Raw genomic sequence first — 22,372 nt, 5'->3', positions numbered from 1 at the left:
TAGTGATTCAGTGGTAAAGAATCTGCTTGCCAATGCAGGTGATGTGGATTGGACTCCTGGTTGGGAAGATCCCCTGGAGAAGGATCCCCACTCCAGTATTTTTGCTGGGAAATCCCATGGACAGAGGATCCTGGCAGGCTACAGTCCATAGGATCGCAAAGAGGTGGGCACGACTTATGCAACTAAACAACAACAAAGCCCGGCTATACATTAATCAGAATTTGAAATCCCACGTCTGTCTTCAAAGATGGTGATCATGCCCTCCTACAACCTGCAGCAAACAAATCTCCAGGTAGAAGCCACACAGATGGGCACATGGGGACCATTCTGGTCAGGATACAAGACTAACAGATGTCCTGACATGCACTTCTCCTTTCACCACTAGGAGTGTGCTCAGAGTGCCATCGCATGTGGAATGATGGACAGCCAGTTGGACTCAGTGTTAGTTTCCCATCCCAAGGTGTGGCCAGCCATCTTGGATGTGCTCATGGAATGAGGGTCATGGGATCACTGTATGCTGAGGTTTAGGATAGTGGAAGTAAACTCGGCAAGAATGTAATAGTCTATGTACATTAAAAAAAAAAAAAAAGAAAGAAAAACATAGACATATGGTGGAATAAAAGGCAAAAATAACAAAGTTTTAAAGCACTGATTTTCAGAGGCAATTTATCTCTCAGCTACCAGCTTAAGGCTATGCCCCTATACTCTGAGGGTATACTTTTTTTTTTTTACTCTCCCTTCAGTGGTACAGTTCACTGGAAAATATATCTGCATTTTAGCATGAAACCACATAAATGTATTTCTAGGACTGGAATTTGGGAAGAGAAGGCAGTACAAAGAAGTAGCCCTTACTCCCCCGACAAATCAGGCTGGTGGTAAGGAAAGAAAGAATTGTTGGGGGCCAATTATTTTTTGGAAGATAACATGATGCCCCTTAAAAAAAACTATGCACTTTTCCCCTAGAAATCATACAGTAAAAGAAAGGACCTATAGGTGAATCTTCACACCAATGCAGAAAACAGCTTGAATTCAGGATGACCTTGAATTATCTAAACAACAGTCAGCAAACTCAACTGGCTAGTTAAATCCAACATGCAGTCTTTTTTTGTGGTCCAGCAAAGGAAGAGCAGTTTCACACTTTAAAGTTTATTTATTTGTTTGTTTGGCTACACCAGGTTTTAACTGCAGTATGCAAACTCTTAGTTCCAGCATCTGGAATCTAGTTCCCTAACCAGGGATCAAATCTGGGCTCCCTGCATTGACAGCACAGAGTTTTAGCCTCTGGACCACAAGGGAAGTTCACCATATTTGTAAACAATTGAAAGAAAATCAAAATAAGAATGTTTTGTGACAAATTAAAATTATATGAAATGTAATCAATGTCCACAAACAAAATTCTATTGAACACAGTCACACTGTTTACATATGGCTGTTTTTGCTCTAACATGGCATAGACTGTATGACCTGCAAAGCTTAAAATATTTCTTCTTTGGATTTTTCTAGATAATATTTTCCAAGCCCAAATGTAAAGTTTTAGATTAAAAAATTTATGACTTTCAAATAACTTACACAATTCCTCCCTAGATTGATTTGATGAAAAAATAGGAATGATTTACAATTGACATTTTAATTTATATCTCCAAATATGGTGACTGCACAGGGTCTGAAAGCAAGTTGGTTTACTTAAGAGAGCATTTTATGCCCTGTCATCCACATGATTATTTTGTTGTGCAATTTCTCATAGATATTAAAAAGATTAACTTTAAGCCAGGCTTCATTCACATTCCCTCGCCAAGCTCCACGAACCTTTTCCTTATTACTTGAAATGAGTCATGAGTGATCTAAAAAGCTATCAGGACCTGGATTGGTCACACATTTGGTCCCCTCTTATATGCTATACTCAGTTAGTACTAATATGTCTTCCCAGGTAGGTCAGTGGTAAAGAATCCGCCTGTCAATGCAGGAGACTCGGGTTCGATGCCTGGGTGGGAAGACTGCTTAGAGGAGGAAATGACAGCACACTCCAGTATTCTTACCTGGGAAATCCCACGGACGGAGAAGTCTGGCAGGCTGCAGTCCATGGTGTCACAAAGAGTCCGACATGACTGAGTGACTGAGCACACACGCACCTCTTCCAAAACAGATTATCCTTTTTAGTTTTTAACATAAAACACAGGCTACATTTCTCCCCCTGCCAGGCTGAGCCCTTAGGTTGAATTCCTACACTGTCTTTCCACAATCAGCATGTTAGGACATTAAAATATAATTTATTTCAATGGGAATACATTTTGAACTCATGCTACTAAGAAGGTTTACAACCAAGAAGTGGAATTGTGGTCCTGCCACAGATATACTTTTATTTTTCCTCCAGAGAATTCAGTTCTATTAAAATATTCAAAACACATTCAAAGCCAACCAACAACATTGATTTTCAGAAACAAGAAGTGAAATATTCATTTAAATGGCAGAACAGCTTTATACAACACGGTCCCTTCACAATCACCACGCCATTATTTTGATTACCAGGAAATGGAGGCTAATCTGTTCAGGATGATGGACTAAAAAAGAAAGAACTAGAATACACTAGTCAGCTCTGCATCTACAAAGTGGTTTATGTATACTTTCCCTCAAAACTTAATACATCAGATCATCTTAGAATTTAACGAGGTTTATATTTTTTGATTGCCAATCATTAAAATGAACTTATTTTAATTTTCAGGCCAAAAGTTTCTATCAAATGCAGTTTATAAACCTTTTGGATTATATCCTCTTTTTTGAGAAAGAAGTAATTTTAAGTCTCATTGTGAACATGATTTTAAAGATTTCTGTGGGAAATGTATGAAAAAGAATTGCTGAACTATTTATCTCAAGGACTTATAAGTTGCTGGATATTGCCACCTCATCCAAATGGGAGATCTGACTAGCATAGAATTCTCAGTATATATCACAAAGGTATAAGCAGTTTTCTGGGGTCCAAGACTCTAAACCCTTAACCAACTCTGCATAAATGTCCTCCCAAAACACACATCCAGCAAGGAGAATAAATAATGTACCACAAGGGTTGATGAACGGGTGGACAGTATGTGAACTGAACTGCTCTTTCCTAGTTTTATTCCACTAAGAGATTTGGATTTAACGGTTGATTTATTTTGAATTCCTTGTATCCATCTTCAGCAGGCATTTGTACATATACGAACTGGGACTTCGTTCTATGACTACAAACTGGGATTTAGTTAGTTATCTGGGGTCAGTGGACATGCAACATGCTTTTATAAACTGATACTGAGCAGGGAAGAAACTGCATAAGAATGGAAGCTGAATGACAATAAGCTGAACTCAGAGGTGGCTCTCTCAGGCTCTTGCCTGGTTATGTTTGTCTAGATGGGGAATTGGGCTGATTTTAAGCCCTTGCCTACTCTCAACTTGACAGTGGACATTAGACACATAGTCACAGCTAATGTGGGTATGTTTTCTTTCCTCTTTGTGGTTTTCATCTATCTCATCATTTTGACAGTACCTGTCATGAAGTGATTCCTGAAAGACTGTACAAATTGTAGTAAATTGAGGGACACAAGGAATCTTATCTATCCAAATATGGTGCTAACGACCATAAACAGACCCTATTACCTGGCCAAATGGAAAAAAAATAAGACAGAACAAAAAAAATTATCACTTTTTGTTAATTTATGGATTTATGGAATAAAATAAATTTTGGGGAACAGAACCCCAATTTATAATCCTGTGCTCATAAAGCCTGGAGATTCGTTTTTCACCACTGTCTCAAAACTAATTTACTGGTCAGTTCAGGATCACTGCTAGTTTTACTCAACAACTGGAAAACCACAAATAAGGCATAGAATTCCAAATACGTGTGTACGTGTTCAGTCACTCAGTTGTGTCTGACTCTTTGGAACTCCATGGACTGTAGCCCATCAGGCTCACCTGTCCATGGAATTTTCCAGGCAAGAGTACTGGAGCAGGTTGCCATTTCTTCCTCTAGGGGATCTTCCAGACTCAGGGAATGAACCCATGTCTCTGATGTCCCCTGCACTGGCAGCTAAATTCTTTACTACTGAGTCACCTGGGAAGTCCCCATCTCAGCTATTAAAACAGGGTTATTCCAATAATTCCCTCAGCTTTAAAGCAATGAAAGACATCACAAATGAAAACATCTACAAACTTGATCGTTCAAAAAGTAAAAACTTCTATGGAATGAAAATTAGCACAACTAAAGTTTGAAGAGATCAATTGTCAAAGAAAAAATACATCAAAAATAACAAAGTGGCATATATTATACATGGAACCACTGTAGGACAGATGAAAAAGCCTTGGTTTGACATCCCAAAGTTACAGGTTGTGGTGAAGGTAAAACATGGAATACATGGAAAGTCCTCACACATGTTAATGCTATTTCAGATTCATATGAAAAAATATCAACACTCAGTGGAGGGTTAAGTAAATTATACTGTGTGGACTAAATTGACTAAAAGTATGTACTCTTTGAAAACAACATGGCAGAACTATATGTACAGAGATGAGAAGATGTCCAGAACACTGTTAGATAAAGCAAAACAAGCACTAAATGCAATGTGAGGCCCCACATTGGATCCTGGATCAGGAGAAAGACATTAGTGGAAGAACTGGGGGAAATCCAAATAAATCCAAATACAGTGCAGCACTTACTTAAGAGTACTGTACTAAGGCGAACTTCTTTGTTTTGGTAAATGTACAGGTTATATATGATGCAAATATTAGAGGAAACTGGACAAAGTATAAATGGGAATCTATTTTTGAAACCTTTTATAAATTAAAATCATCTCCCAAATTAAAATGTATTTTAAAAACCAAGCAAATTTCTAAATAGTATGATAAAAAGATAAAATTTACACAAAAATTAGTACTATGTATATATATATACATGAAGTTTCCTGGTGGCTCAGATGGTAAAGAATCTGCCTGCAATGCAGGAGACCAGCTTCAGTCCTTGGGTTGGGAGGATCCCCTGGAGGAGGGCATGGCAATCCACTCCAGTATTTTTGCCTAAAGAATTCCATGGACAGAGGAGACTGGCGGGCTACAGTCTGTGGGGTCGCAAAGAGTCGGATACAACAGAGCGACTAACACTTTCACTTCCACGTGTATGCATAGGAAAACTTTTTTGAAATATATACATCAAACTCTTCATAGTGGTTATTTCAGGACTGGAGATAAGATAACAGTGAATCTTCTCTTATTTTATTTTATTTATGACTTTTGTCATAATTTAATTTTTAATAAAGGACATGTATTACTTTTATAATCTAAAATACACAGTATAATAAATGTGTTCTCCATGGCTATTATTGCCTCCATTTAGTAAAGAAGAACACTATATCTTAGAGAAATTACAGGGCTTGTAGGTAGTAAAACAAAACAAGATTTGAACAAAGCCCTAATTGCAGAGTCTAAACACTATATGATACTGCCTTCTGGACTCTGAGCTCCTAGGGGAGGATGGTATTTTATTTATAGCTGTCTTCCCCACAATGTCTAGTGCAGCACTTAGCATGTCCTAAGCAATCGATATGTGTCTATCAGCTACAATTGAATTCCAGTATGAACATTCTGTTTCTAACACAAATGTAATAGACTTTCCATTTATAAGAGCTTAACTATGCACAGCTGATTTCTAATATGTTTCTTGATTGCACTTAGGAACAAACGCATCTTTACAAAGTCAGAGGGTGCAATTAAGAGCTGGAAAAAGAATAGAGCTGAATTCAAGATGAATAATGCCACGCAAATGCACAAAAAATACTAAAATCAAATTTTAAACTCCTAAAACTTAACTTGCTTTGCAAAATCCCCTCATGAAACTCAAGATGAAACACTATTAACAAAACCCAAACCCAATGCTCTAAATAATAGATAGTGATTGAATGTACCTTGGCTGATGTATGTTTAAATTGCTTTTATCCAATTTTGTGAAACTAGAAAATGCCCTGGCTGTTTGTTTTGTTTTGTTTTTTTTAGTTGTTGTTTTCAGTTCACTGATTAAAGTACCAAAATGTTTCAATTTTTTAACTGGAAAATAGTTATTAAAACTAAAGGTTAAAACCTTGCTTTCATTCTTGCTCTCCTGAAACACACATGGATTCTGTCACAATACTATATGGCATCTTGAAATCTGAAAAATGTTATTACTTAAATGGACCGTCTGACCTTTTCATTTATTATTCTCATTCACAAGATGTTTAACGTGGCTGTCAGGCTGGAGGTCTTGGTTCTAGGTTCCAGGGTGAATAAAATCCAGCCACTAAATAGAATTTCCAATCAATCGTTAGGCATGTAAATGAACAGAGAGATTCAGAGAAATCCTGCATGGTATTATCAGAAGGATAGTTCTTGGAAGGATCGATGCAAGAGTAAAGGTATTGGTTTTTTCCTTCCTGGTAAGGAGGGATGAGTGTAGCTGGGTCAAAAAGAGGAATGCAGTCATCTACCTTCCCAAAACATGCATGCTGATAAAGGATTCCCAGGGGATTTCACAGAAACTTTGCTGTCAGTGGATGAAAATAAGAATTGAATCTATACACACATTCTTTTTGTATTTTAAGACCTTGAGGAAACACAAACTTACACAATTATAAAATACTGTGCAAATAAATGAGTAAAGCATTTTTAAGAATCATTCATTTATCTGTTTTTCTATTTGTTTTGCTTAAAATATTCTATTTTTATAAGTATGTAGATTCTCACAGAACAATGAGTTTCATGTTTATTATACCATATCAAAATAGTACTTCCTTATATCTTTCCATAGCAATTTCCCAGATTTTCATTCCTCTCTCCCCTTCCTTCCATCACAATGGACTAGAAAAAGGGTGTCTTCTGATCCACATGCATCAGGGTTTCACATATTTTAATTACATCCCTTTAACTTAACTATCTTAAGCCATTTTTATGAATATTTTTAAAGAACTATTATAATAGCAATGTCTCTTTATTTTTGTTCTTAATCATCCCTTATTATTCTCAGTTTCATTCTGCCAGTATTCACTTATTTAAAGGATCTCTAATGCACAGACACCATGTGTCAGGAACCATGTGTCAGGAATAATGTCCACCTATTTATTTATCTGCTACATGTCTGGATTATCACAGGTGCTAGTTACAAAGCAGCATCACAAATCTTGATTGAAATGTATTAGAATTCTGACTTAAGTGAGCCTAATTTTAATTAGAAAAAAAATTAAGCAATTATTTAGTTTTCTATATATTTCTTGGTGATCCCCAATACTTTAGTGGTATTTTATTTGCAACAACATAATGGTACAATGTCATTTAATGGACATTCTTCAATGACTCTTTTTATACTCCATAACTGATAGCTCAATGAACATCATCTCATAAGTTTGTATTATTTTTCCCTCAGGTAGCTACTTTGCACTGATGTGTAAGGAAGTTTGTTTCTTGCCTTACACATCCCTGTAAGTAATTCTTTCAGTCTACTTTTATCTGCTTGGCACCAAGCTATCCTATAATCCTGTGTAGGTCTTTAAAAGATACTGAAGTCTCACTATGTATTCTCAAGCAAAGATTAGTTTTGTAAATGTTAAATAAAACACTACTGATTTCATTTGTCAAACCACAGACTTTAACACTGACCCCAAAACTTTGTTTCCTGGACTAAATTAAAAAAATTTTTTTGATTAGCAGTTCTATTTTCACTGTTCTCCTTGGCTCTGTGTGTGTGTGTGTGTGTGTGTGTGTGTGTGTGTGTGCTCAGTCCATCAGTCATGTCTGAATCTGTGACCCCAAGGACTGTATGTAGCCCACCAGATTCCTCTATCCATAGGATTTCCAAAGCAAGAATACTGGAGTGGGTTGTCATTTCCTACTCCAAGGAATCGTTGCAACCCAGAGATTGCACCCAGGTTTCTTGTGTCTCCTTCACTGACAGGCAGATTCTTTACCACTGGTGCCACCTGGGATGCCTTTGTTTACTTATCCATTCAAAGATGTTTATAAGATAAGATTCTCCATTTGGAAGTCTCACGATTACTTGCTCTCCTCTCCATGACAGGCACTCTGACTACATTTCATTGTTGGGCACAGTGTCTGGTACATACTAAGTACCAAAGGAATGAAATGAAATTAATTAAATGATGTCATTAACAACGCTACCTCCAGTGCAGACCTGAGCATTGTTGATGCACAGTGAATAAACTACTTGTATTGAAAAAAATATAGTTCAATAAACAGAATTCTTTAGATGGATAAGGAGACTAAACACTCACAAGCAACCATATGTAAAATACACAACGACATGAATAGGGATATGCCCCTCTTTCAGGGTTATTGCATGACAGTGAAAAAAAGAGGAAAAGAGAAACTTGAGATCTGAGATACTATTTTAGGATGGACATAGGAAATGAGCTAAAGTCTCACTCCTTTTAAAGCTCAGCTCCTCAGCTCTCTCAGAGACACTGATGCTGTTTTCTGGTCATATATCAGTCTGCGATGGTACCCTCGACTCTCAGCCTCAGTAAGCCAAAATGAGACAGCCTTCAGGAATGGAGTCTACAGAAGGAAGAAAGATAGGATCTACTACCAAGTGTTCACAGAATCAAGCTCTTCCAGGAGCAGAGGAAGGGCAAGATAGGATATGCAAATGATAGAAGGGAGCCTGAATTTCTGGAAAGCACCAGAGAAAAGTGAGTAAACCAGCAAGCAAAGGCTTGTTCTCAAAGAGTTGCCACTGCTGCAGCCACAGAGGGAAACCAATGAATGTTACCAAATCTTTGCTTTTCAGAGGTCAGATTCCATATTTGTATATAAAAATCTCTTGATTTTTAAATATTGGCAGTTAATGGGGAAAAAATCATGCAGGCAAATGCTGTGGAGTCCAAAAAGGAATCTTTTAGCTGAATTTGGCCAATAGCTGCCAGTTGATGGCCTCTGAACCAGCAAGCATCCCTCTAAATGAGGTGTCAGCAAACCACTGGGGTGTATCAAAGCCAGCCCTCTGCCTCTTGTGTATGTGTGTGCATGCATACGATTCTCTTGGAATACAGCCATTCTTACTCTTTTACATTTTATCCACAGTTACTTTTGTCTGACAATGGCAAAGCTGAATGTTTGTGATGGAGACTGTCTGGCTCATGGAGCCTAAAATATGATATGACCCTTTACAGAGAGTTAGCTAACCCCTGCTCTAAATATTCCTTGTCCAGTCACCATCTACCAGTGCCAGGAGCAGTTCTCATAACAACCTTACATGGCAAAAAGGCTCTGAGAGTTAGAGCTTCCTCACTGGAGGGATTACATGAAGCTCACACCCAGATACTCAGATCAAGATGGTCCCAAAATAATTCTAGTTGGGACAGAAGTCCCACAGGCCTGTGTGAGAAACACAGGACCTGATCTATCAGAATGATAAAAGACTATTAACTTTATTTCTAAATAATATTATTTTAGTGAATTAAATTAACAAAAAGATCTTGGCAAATATAATTAATACTTTGTGTATGTTGCTATTAAATGAACACTGTTTTGTGTGTGTGCTCAATCATTCAATTGTACCCAGTTCTTTGTGACCTCATGGACTGTAGCCCACCAGGCTCCTCTGTCCATGGGACTTTACAGGAAAGAATACTGGAGCCCATGTTGCCATTTCCTCCTCCAGGGGATCTTTCCGACCTGGAGACTGAACCTGCATCTCTTGCATCTCCTGCATTGGCAAGCATACTCTTTACCACAAGCAACACCTGGGAAGCCCCATTAAATGACCATGTTTCATACCTAAGAAGATCTATTTTAGGAGGATAATATTCCTAACATTGCTGTCCAAGTTTGGCTCTCTGTCAGACATATTACTTTAGAATTTATACCTGTTTTTTCCAACAAATAAATACCTGTTGACATCTGGGGTTTGATGGAAGGAACGACGTTTTTTGATAGCACCATTTTTTTTCCTTACTCATATTTTTCCTCTCAAACAGCTACAGACTTAACAGGAGGCTTTTTAACCCAGGTCCGTGATTATTGTCCTTGACCATGAAAGCCACGAAGCAAAAGCTCAACAAATATGTTGTAGTTAATGATATGCTACTTCTTTTTGTTCATCTGCAAGCTGAGGTCCTCTATACCAGGAAGCAGAACAAGAGTGAAAATTCTGAGAGCCTTTCGTTGGTGGGGCCAAAAAGAAGGTCAAGTTTAACATCTGTTTAGTTCCCATCCAGTCTGTCTTTACTACGTGATGGGACCACTTAGTATGAAGTGCTGTAATATCCTGAATAATCAAGCACTTCTATAAAAATGGACACTATTAAGAATAATAATGCTTACCATTTATTGAGCCCTCCTCTATAAATGATGTACCATGCACTTCTAAGTGCCTAACTGAATTATTTAATTTATTCCTCAGCAGCAATCCTATGAAACAGGTACTATTTATTATCTCTATTTTACAAACAAGCTTCTTGGGAACAGAATGTTAAGTAAAAGTAATTAATGTCCCAAAGAAATAAGAAGAGATTAACTTGTTCCATAGCTTTTCCTCCACCAGATATTTAAACCTGATTTGACTAGAAGGAAGCATAAAAGGATAGATATTATTCTCACATCTAAACTATGACTTTGGTCTAACTTAGCTACCAAAGTGACTTTCACCCTAGCAAACTAGACTGTTTCTAGGTATCAGTCTTGTAAGTGACAGATGGAATGCTTTTATGCCCATTTGGCAGATGACAAAAGACACAGAAGGGATAAATGAACTGCTTGTTGTCATGAGACAGTTAGGGTAAAAACTAGCATTGGAAGCTTAGACTTCTAATTCCCAATAAAGCATCCTATTTTTAGATAAGAAGAGCTCTGAATTATTAAAGACATCACATGTAAGGGTTGGATTGAAAAGTCAAGACACCACTCAAAGATTATGGAGTTTTCCATCAGTAGGTTCATATCTCTTAGTTCTCACCTTGGTTTTTCTATGGGCAACAACATTAACTTATCATGAATGTTTTCAGAAGTGCACTCACAGTGGACTGCAGATCACAGTCTATAAATATCCATTCATGATGAGATAAATACATAAATTCAGAGTAAGCATCTAGAAACTCTTATGGGAATAATTTAATGTTTTTTAATGGTTGGATTAGCACCGAAGAATTGATGCTTTTGAACTGTGGTGTTGGAAAAGACTCTTGAGAGTCCCTTGGACTGCAAGGAGATCCAACCAGTCCATTCTGAAGGAGATCAGCCCTGGGATTTCTTTGGAAGGAGTGATGCTAAAGCTGAAACTCCAGTACTTTGGCCACCTCATGCGAAGAGTTGACTCATTGGAAAAGACTCTGATGCTGGAAGGGATTGGGGGCAGGAGGAGAAGGGGACGACAGAGGATGAGATGGCTGGATGGCATCACTGACTCGATGGACGTGAGTCTCAGTGAACTCCGGGAGTTGGTGATGGACAGGGAGGCCTGGCATGCTGCGATTCATGGGGTCACAAAGAGTTGGACACGACTGAGTGACTGATCTGATCTGATCTGAATGGTTGGATGACATCACCAACTCAATGGACATGAGTTTGAGCAAGCTCTGGGAGAAAAGCCTGGTGTGCCTAAGTCCATGGGGTCACAAAGAGTCAGACACGACTGAGTGACTGAACAACAACAATAATCTAATTTTAAAAATTGGGGGGGTGGGGCGGTCCTAAGACGGCAGAGGAATAGGACGGGGAGACCACTTTCTCCCCTACAAACTCATCAAAAGATCATTTGAATGCTGAGCAACTTCCACAAAACAACTTCTAAATGCTGGCGGAGGACACCAAGCACCCAGAAAGGGAACCCATTCTCTTTGAAAGGAGGTAGGACAAAATATAAAAGACAAAAAGAGAGACAAAAGTGTTAGGGACAGAGAGCTGTCCTGCGGAGGGAATCATGAAGGAGTTTCCAAACACAAGGAGACCCTCTCACCAGCAGGTCTGTGGGAAGCTTTGGAATCTCAGAGGGCAACATAACCAGGAGGGGGAAAAAACAAAACAAAACAAAACCAGAAAACCCCACAGAATGTGCACCTAACCACAACTCCTAGTGGAGAAATAGCCCAGATGCTCGCATCCACCACCAGTGAGCGGGGGCTGAAGAGGGAGGCATGGGTTGCATGCTTAGGGTAAGAACTGGGCCTGAACGCCCTGAGGACAATCTGAGGGAGCTAACGTGAGATAGCAACCCAAACAGTGGGACAGCCATAGAGAGAGAGAGAACTTTCCCACAAAAACTCTAACCTAAGGCATAGCCTGGCCTGGCTCATAGAACAAAGGATTGAGCAAATGCCAAAGGAGAGCTAGCTGGCTGTGGACTGGCCCAGCCCCTGCCAGAGAGGCAAGCGGAAACAGCCAGAACTGGAAGGCGAGGAGCAATCTCAGCCCCAGAGACAGCATCCTCCACCAAACTGTGAGCAGGCTCCCAGTGTCTAACCAAGTCTTCCTGGGATCCTGGATGGTTGACATCTGCCAGGAGGGTTGCAGCCAGAGATCAACTCTCCAGAGGAGACACACAGCACACCTGAGACGGCAGTCTTGCAGCACACCCAGGAAACTGAGTGGCTGGGACCAGGGAGGTGATTAAGATGCACAGCCCACATGGGACAGTGTGCATGCCAAGCAGCTGGTCACCTAAGCTGCTCAGACCTAAGAAGGGCACAAAATGCATGCCCAACCAAGTCTGTGCCTTTGTCGAGTACCCGAGAACCTGAACCTGAGCAGCTTAGACCTGGGAAGTACACGAAACACAGGGCCCATTTTGGACAGTTTCCCTGCAGAGCAACCTAGAGCCTGAGCAGTGTAGACTGGGAAGTCACACACGCCGTGAGCTGGGGCAAACCCAGCGTGGTCCATACACTGCAAGCACTCCCCACACACACCAGTGATATTTGTTTGCAGTGTTCCTCCCTCCCCACAGCACAACTGAACAAGTGAGCCTAAATAAGTGACCACCTTCGCCCCATGTGTCAGGGTGGAAATTAGACACTGAAGAGACTTGCAAACAGAGGAAGCCAAAATAAATAAAGAAGAGGGAACCACTCTGGAAGTGACAGGTGCAACAGATTAAAATCCTGTAGTTAGCATTGACTAAGCATTGGAAGGGGCCTATAGACCTTGAGAAGAAGTATAAGTTGGAACAAGGAACTATCTGAAATTGACCTGACCCTACACTGTCCTCAACAGCTCCAGAGAAATTCCTAGACATATTTTTACTATTACCATTTTTAAATTTTTTTCATTTTTAAGTTCTTTAATTTTCATTTTTAAACCTACTATTACCTTGCAAAAAAAAAAAAAAAAAACCCTATTTTTAAAGCAAATTTCATATATATATATTTTTTACAATTTTTGTGATTGATTTTGTTTTGTATTTTTAATATTGTATTTTTGAGAGTCTGACCTCTACTCTAGACTTTTAATCTTTGCTTTTGGGTGTTTGTTATCAATTATATACTCTTAGAAATCTAATCTTCAGTACCTATTTTTACCTAGGGGTGTGATTACTAGTTTGATTGCTCTCTCCCCCTGGTGGCTTAGAAGGTAAAGTGTCTGTCTGCAATGCAGGAAACACAGATTCGATCCCCGGGTTGGGAAGATCCCCTGGAGAAGGAAATGGCAGCCCACTCCAGTATTCTTGCCTGGAAAATCCCATGGACTGCAAAGCCTGGTAGACTACTGTCCATGGGGTTGCAAAGAGTTGGACATGACTGAGCGACTTCACTTCTCTTCACTTTCTCCCCCAGGTCACCTCTATCTCCTCTCTCCCCCTTCTCTTCTCTACTTAACTCTGTGAATTTCTCCAGGTGTTCTGGGCTCTGTAGAACACTTAGGGAACTGATTACTGGCTAGATTGGTCTCTCCCCTTTTGATTCCCCCTCTTCTCCTCCTGGTCACCTCTATCTCCCTCCTCCCTCTTCTCTTCTCCATGTAACTGTGTGAACCTCTCTGGGTGTCCCTCACTGTGGAGAATCTTTTCACCATTAACCTAGATGTTTTATCATCTGTGCTGTATGGAACATACCTCAACATAATAAAAGTGATATATGATAAACCCACAGCAAACATCCTCAATGATGAAAAACTGAAAGCATTTTCCCTAAAGTCAGGAACAAGACAAGGGTGCCCACTCTCACCACTACTATTCAACATAGTTTTGGAATTTTTAACCACAGCAATCAGAGAAGAAAAAGAAATAAAAGGAATCCAGGTTGGAAAAGAAGTAAAATTCTCACTGTTTGCAGATGACATGATCCTCTTCACAGAAAACCCTAAAGACACCACCAGAAAATTACTAGAGCTAATCAATGAATATAGTAAAGTTGCAGATATAAAACTAACACACAGAAATCCCTTGCATTCCTATACATTAACAATGAGAAAACAGAGAGAAATTAAGGAAACCATTCCATCCACCATTGCAATGAAAAGAATAAAATACTTAGGAATAAATCTACCTAAAGAAACAAAACCTATATATATAAAACTATGAAACACTGATGAAAGAAATCAAAGATGACACAAATAGATGGAGAAATATACCATGTTCATGGATTGGGAGAATCAATATAGTGAAAATGAGTATACTACCCAAAGCAATCTATAGATTCAATGCAATCCCTATCAAGCTATCAATGGCATTTTTCAGAGAACTAGAACAAATAATTCCACAATTTGTATGGAAATACAAAAAACCTCAAAAAGCCAAAGCAATCTTGAGAAAGAAGAATGGAACTAGAGTAATCAACCTGCCTGACTTCAGACTATACTACAAAACTACAGTCACTAAGACAGTATGGTACTGGCATAAAGACAGAACTATAGATCAATGGAACAAAATAGAAAGCCCAGAGATAAATCCATTTTATCTTTGACAAAGGAAGCAAGAATACACAATGGAGAAAAGACAATCTCTTTAACAAGTGGTGTTGGGAAAACTGGTCAACCACTTGTAAAAGAATCAAACTAGAACACTTTCTAACACCATACACAAAAATGAGCTCAAAATGGATTAAAGATCTAAATGTAAGACCAGAAACTATAAAACTCCTAGAGGAAAACATAGGAAAAACACTCTCTGACATAAATCACAGCAGGATCCTCTATGACCCACCTCCCAGAGTAATGGAAATAAAAGAAAAAATAAACAAATGAGACCTAATTAAAATTAAAAGCTTTTGCACAACGAAGGAAACTATAAGCAAGGTGAAAAGACAACCTTCAGAATGAGAGAAAATAATAGCAAATGAAGCAACTGACAAAGAATTAATCTCAAAAATATACAAGCAACTCCTGTAGCTCAATTCCAGAAAAATAAGCGACTCAATCAAAAAATGGGCCAAAGAACTAAATAGACATTTCTCCAAAGAAGGCATACAGATGGCTAACAAACACATGAAAAGATGCTCAATATCACTCATTATCAGAGATATGCAAATCAAAACCACAATGAGGTACCATCTTACACCAGTCAGAATGGCTGCTATCAAAAAGTCTACAAACAATAAATGCTGGAGAGGGTGCAGAGAAAAGGGAACCCTTGTACACTGTTGGTGGGAATAGTACAGCCACTGTGAACAGTGTGGAGATTCCTTAAAAAACTGGAAATAGAACCACTATACTATCTAACAATCCTACTGCTGGGCATACACACCAAGGAAGCCAGAATTGAAAGAGCCATATGTACCCCAATGTTCATCACAGCCCTGTTTACAATAGCTAGGACATGGAAGCAACCTAGATGTCCATCAGCAGACAAATGGATAAAAAGCTGTGGTACATATACACAATGGAATACTACTCAGCTGTTAAAAAGAATGCATTTGAATCAGTTCTAATGAGGTGGAAGAAACTGGAGCCTATAGTACAGAGTGAAGTAAGTCAGAAAGAAAAAAACCAATACAGTATATTAACACATATATATGGAATTTAGAAAGATGGTAACAATGACCCTATATGCGAGACAGAAAAAGAGACACAGATGTAAAGAACAGACTTTTGGACTCTGTGGGAGAAGGTGAGGGTGGGATGATTTGAGAAAATAGCATTGACACATGTATATTACCATATGTGAAACAGATTGCCAGTTCAGATTCAATGCATGAGACAGGGCTGTCAGGGCTGGTTCACTGGGATGACCCTGAGGGAATGGGGAGGGAAATAGGAGGGGGGTTCAAGATGGGGAACACATGTACACCATGGCTGACTGATGTCAATGCATGGCAAAAACCACTACAATATTGTAAAGTAATTAGCCTCCAATTAAAATAAATTAAATTAATTTTAAAAATTGGGGCTTGGGAAATTCCCTGGCTGTCCAGTGGTTAAAACTCCACACTTTCACTTCCAAGGGTCCAGGTTCAGTCCCTGGTAAGGGAACTGAGAGCCAGAAGCTTTATGGCACAGCTAAATAAATAAATAAAAATTAAAAATTGAGGCTTCTATTTTATTTATGGGACTTGTAACACTTTATTTTACTAGTTATTCACATCTTATACTTATAATTTATATATTTTTAATTTTAGAAATAAAACAATGTTCCTTCATTTCTCATAGGGTAAGAAGCACTGATTTAGAGACACTTCATCAATTCCATATAAAAATTCTGTTTTTCCTCATCATTGAAATTTTCCATTTTTCAGAAAATATATTTTAAATTGCATACACAAATAGGCTTCTCTGATGACTCAGGGGATAAAAAATTCGCCTGCAATGCAGGAGACACAGGAGATGCAGGTTCAATCCCTGGGTCAAGAAGATCCACTGGAGAAGGAAATGCAACCCACTCCAGTATTCTGCCTGAAAAATCCCATGGACAGAGGAGCCTGGAGGGCTGTATCATGGGGCCACAAAAGAGTTGGGCATGACTGAGCATACACATTGATGTTGATTAAGTTTATAATAGGTTTATACAGTAACATTTTTCACATACATAAAAACAAACACATAAAAAATAAAGAAAACATTAAAAATTTTATAGTACAGTACCTTGTCAAGTACAGTAGTACAGTACAACAGCTGGCATACAATGGCTGGCATCAAGTGAACAGGCAAGAAGAGTTACTGACTGGAGGAGAGAGCAGAGGTGGGAGATGGTAGAGCTGAAGGATTAACAACAATAAGAGATGGAGGGAGAGCTGCAGTTTCACTCACACCTGATTTGATAGCACCAGTTCTGGTTCCTTGCTGGGACCAGATGCACATTCTCATCTTTGAAAGTTCTCAACTTGAAGATTCATATTTAGGGTTCTAGAGTGACTGAACTGAACTGAACTGAACTGTACTTTGTATCAAGAGCCTGTCCTGTGCACTGTATAATATTTATCAACATCCTTGGTCTCTACCAGTGAACACCAGGAGCATCTCCCTTCCATCTCTAGTCATAATAAAAATGTACCCATATATTGTCAAATGTCCCCTGTATGAGGTTAAAATTCCTTCTGATTGATAATCACTGCTCTAAAGTATTTATAAGTAGGTACAATAGAATGTATCCTAGTAATGTTTAGAAATATTAATAATAAATAATGAAATATTTCCCAAATTAAAGCTAACTTCTATTTACCAGGGACAGACTAGATACAGAAGTCAATTCTTAGTAACCATTATTGAAAGTGAAAGTGAAAAGCAGGGTTAGTCACTCAGTCATATCCAACTCTTTGATCCCATAGACTGCAGCCTGTCAGGCTCCTCTGCCCATAGTGTTCTCCAGGAAAGAACATTTGAGTGGGTTGCCATTCCCTCCTCCAAAGGATATTCCTGATACAGAGATTGAACCCAGGTCTCCTGCATTGCAGGCAGATTCTTTACCATCTAAGCCGCCAGGGAAACCCTATTAAAACCACTTAAAATAATCAGAATCCAAACCAAGTATCGGGCATAAAAGTTTTCTTCATGTTTTTTCATAATTTGATGAGCTTATTTATTAGCATTGAATAATCTATTCTCTGGATGTACTATTAATAAAATTTATTTATCCATTCACTTATTGAAGGGCATCTTGATGGCTTCAACATTTTGACATTATGAATAAAAATTCTGTAAACATCATGTGCAGGTTTTTGGGTGGATATATGTTTTCAAATACTTTGGGTACTAAGGAACACAATCGCTGGATCATACAAGAGTGTGTTTACTTTGAACCCAAAAAGGCTACATATTTTATGATTCCAACAATATGACATTGTGGAAAAAGCGAAACTATGGAAACAGTTACCAGAAGATGAAGGGATGGAGTGATGAACAGGTGGAGCACAGAATTTTTAGAGCAGCGAAAATACCCCAAGTGATAGAAAAATGGTGGAATCGTGGCATTATACATTTGTCCAAATCCACAGAATATATAACACCAGGAATTGAAGCTTAATGTAAACTATGGACTCTGAGTGATCATGCTGTGTCAATGTAGGCTCATTAATTGTGATAAATGTAACATCCTGGTGGGAGATGTTAGTAATCAGATCAGATCAGATCACATCAGTCACTCAGTCGTATCCGACTCTTTGCGACCCCATGAATCCCAGCATGCCAGGCCTCCCTGTCCATCACCAACTCCCGGAGTTCACCCAGACTCATGTCCATCGAGTCAGTGATGCCATCCAGCCATCTCATCCTCTGTTGTCCCCTTCTCCTCCTGCCCCCAATCCCTCCCAGCATCAGAGTCTCTTCCAATGAGTCAACTCTTCGCATGAGGTGGCCAAAGTACTGGAGTTTCAGCTTCAGCATCATTCCTTCCAAAGAAATCCCAGGGCTGATCTCTTTCAGAATGGACTGGTTGGATCTCCTTGCCATCCAAGGGACTCTCAAGAGTCTTCTCCAACACCACAGTTCAAAAGCATCAATTCTTCAGCACTCAGCTTTCTTCACAGTCCAACTCTCACATCCACACATGACCACTGGAAAACTGATAGCCTTGACTAGACGAACCTTTGTTGGCAAAGTGATGTCTCTGCTTTTGAATATGCTATCTAGGTTGGTCATAACTTTCCTTCCAAGGAGTAAGCGTCTTTTAATTTCATGGCTGCAATCACCATCTGCAGTGATTTTGGAGCCCTCCAAAAATAAAGTCTGACACTGTTTCCACTGTTTCCCCATCTATTTCCCATGAAGTGATGGGACCAGATGCCATGATCTTCGTTTTCTGAATGTTGAGCTTTAAGGGAGGCTATGTGTCAATGTGGGCTTCCCATGTGGCACTAGTGGAAAAGAAGCTGCCTGCCAATGTAGGAGATGTTAAGAGACATGAGTTCAATCCCTGGGTCAGGAAGATCCCCTGGAGGAGGGCACGGCAATGTACCCCAATAGTCTTGCCTAGAGAATCCCATGGACACAAAAGCCTGGTGGGCTACAGTCCACACTATCAGAAACAATTAGGAAATGGACTGAAGCAACTTAGCATACATGCAGGCATGCATGAAATGGGGGAGGAGGGAATACAAGAAATTTCTGTATGTTCCTCTCAATTTTGCTGTAAATTTAAAACTGCTTTACACTTTAAAAGTCTTGAAAAATATATTGACTTTTCAAAGCCTGCTTTCTTCCTAAACACTATGCGTGTGTATGTATGCACATGTATGTATGCTGCTGCTGCTGCTAAGTCACTTCAGTCGTGTCTGACTCTGTGCGACCCCATAGACGGCAGCCCACCAGGCATCCCCGTCCCTGGGATTCTCCAGGTAAGAACACTGGAGTGGGTTGCCATTTCCTTCTCCAATGCATGACAGTGAACAGTGAAAGTGAAGTCGCTCAGTCGCGTCCAACTGTCGGCGACTCCATGGATTGCAGCCTTCCAGGCTCCTCTGTCCATGGGATTTTCCAGGCAAGAGTCCTGGAGTGGGGTGCCATTGCCTTCTCCGTGTATGTATGCTGCTGCTGCTGCTGCTGAATCACTTCAGTTGTAGATACAAATACATTCTATTCCTTATCAGTGTCATGACATCTGCATATTTCTTACTGAATTCTCCAGACTGATAATGATATCTACAAACTCTAGTTATTTTACAATTCCAACCTGATTTGCTCTAAATAATAATTATTCCATCAAAAACAAATACTTTTTTTTTTTTTTGGTCTCTGAGCAATGCATGGCTTTTGCTTCATTTTTGCCTTGTGGTAAAAGGCCTCTTTACTCCAAAATTAACAGATAATCATCTTCCTCTTATGAATCCTGATAGCACAGCCACTGCTATCAAGCAATTTTCTTCTTGAACAAGCACAAATCACAAGTCCACCTTCTGTATCTAAGCAGGTGAATAACATATAATTAGCTGAATTTCATTTTTGGAGGGCATATTTTTTTTCATTCCAGGGTGCCATCACTTAACTCCTGAAGAGGCTCTGTCCCTTTCGTCTGAGACCAGAAAATAAGAGGGAAGAGAGGAGTGTTGCAGCTTTGTCAACAAACCCATTTGTGTGTTTACCCACCGGGTGGGCCTCTAACTGGGTTTCACTTCTTATAAAATGGGAGAAATGTAAAGAACCGAGCCAAGGCAGAAAATACATTTAATAATTCTTAACCCCCTCAATACATGTAAATAGTTGTAAAATAATTACTCAGGAAAAATAGTCTTTTTACTTCTTGATGCTGAATTACTTCTTTGGCTTCTTGTTTTCTTGGAATTGACTTACTATCACACTGAGTCAAAACCTAGTTTCCTGTGGTTACTGTATTGAATCATTATTTTAACTTTTTTAAAGAAGTAAGTTGAGGAAGAGAAGAAATTTCATAATGCTCACCCAATATCTGGGTCATACAGAGTATATGAATTATGTTTCTGACAAGACATAATCCAACTGACATGATAGTGCTTCTAAGTTTCAGCCTGATTTCCCAGCTTTCTCAACACATTTGCTTCTGCATCATTGGGAGTGAATCAGACATCATCTGTGGTTATGCATTCAGCTAATTGAAAGAACACAGGTGCTATGCTCATGAACAACATTCTCACAGGTAATGGGAATCAATGGGAATCAATTAGCAGAAAGGTGACATCAGACACAGCCTTAATATCAGGAGGGCTGGTGACTTGAGAGGGCACCTGGCCCATGCTCCCTGGGGTGGCCATAACTCTGCCTTAATATTAACATCCTAATCTATAGGAATGTGGCCCAGGCTTGCCAAAGCTGATTTTTTAAAGATAATTACAAAGTACTTTTTTTTTTTTTTTCTTTTAGGAACTCCTAAGTGCCAATCTGATCACATGGACCTCAGCCTTGTCTAACTCAATGAAACTAAGCCATGCTGTGGGGCCACCCAAGATAGGTGGGTCATGGTGGAGAGGTCTGACAGAATGTGGTCCACTGGAGAAGGGAATGGCAAACCACTTCAGTATTCTTGCCTTGAGAACCCCATGAACAGTATGAAAAGGTAAAATGATAGGATACTGAAAGAGGAACTCCCCAGGTCGGTAGGTGCCCAATATGCTACTAGAGATCAGTGGAGAAATTTAACTACAGAAAAAATGAAGGGATGGAGCCAAAGCAAAAACAATACTGAATTGTGGATGTGACTGGTGATAGAAGAAAGGTCCAATGTTATAAACAGCAATATTGCATAGGAACCTGGAATGTTAGGTCCATGAATCAAGGCAAATTGGAAGTGGACAAATAGGAGATGGCAAGAGTGAACGTCGACATTCTAGGATTAGTGAACTAAAATGGACTGGAATGGGCGAATTTAACTCAGATGACCATTATATCTACTACTGTGGGCAGAAATCCCGTAGAAGAATTGGAGAAGCCATCATGGTCAACAAAAGAGTCCAAAATGCAGTACTTGGATGCAATCTCAAAAACGACAGAATGATCTCTGTTCGTTTCCAAGGCAAACCATTCAATATCACGGTAATCCAAGTCTATGCCCCAGCCAGTAAGGCTGAAGAAGCTGAAGTAATGCTGAAGTTGAACGGTTCTATAAAGACCTACAAGACCTTTTAGAACTAACACCCAAAAAAGATGTCCTTTTCATTATAGGGGCTGGAATGCAAAAGTAGGAAGTCAAGAAACACCTGGAGTAACAGGCAAATTTGGCCTTGGAATACTAAATGAAGCAGGGCAAAGGTTAATAGAGTTTTGCCAAGAGAACGCACTGGTCATAGCAAACACCCTCTTCCAACAACACAAGAGAAAACTCTACACATGGATGTCACCAGAAGGTCAACATCAAAATCAGACTGATTATGTTCTTTGCAGCCAAAGATGGAGAAGCTCTATACAGTCAGCAAAAACAAGACCAGGAGCTGACTGTGGTTCAGATCATGAACTCCTTATTGCCAAATTCAGACTTAAATTGAAGAAAGGAGGGAAAACTACTAGACATTCATGTATGACCTAAATCAAATCACTTATG

General features: G+C 39.3%; 1 protein-coding gene across 1 annotated transcript in view; it reads right to left on the bottom strand.

Annotated features, from left to right (window-relative positions):
• Window positions 1–22,372, bottom strand: part of CTNNA2 (catenin alpha 2) — a 1,382,498-nt gene that overhangs the window by 186,309 nt on the left and 1,173,817 nt on the right. The gene's annotated exons all lie outside the window — the stretch shown is intronic.

The sequence above is a fragment of the Bos mutus genome, chromosome 11 (genome assembly GCF_027580195.1).
Source record: "Bos mutus isolate GX-2022 chromosome 11, NWIPB_WYAK_1.1, whole genome shotgun sequence".
Classification (NCBI taxonomy): Eukaryota; Metazoa; Chordata; class Mammalia; order Artiodactyla; family Bovidae; genus Bos; species Bos mutus.
Note: the sequence above shows the minus strand (reverse complement) of the source record. Positions and strands in the feature narration are given on the sequence as shown.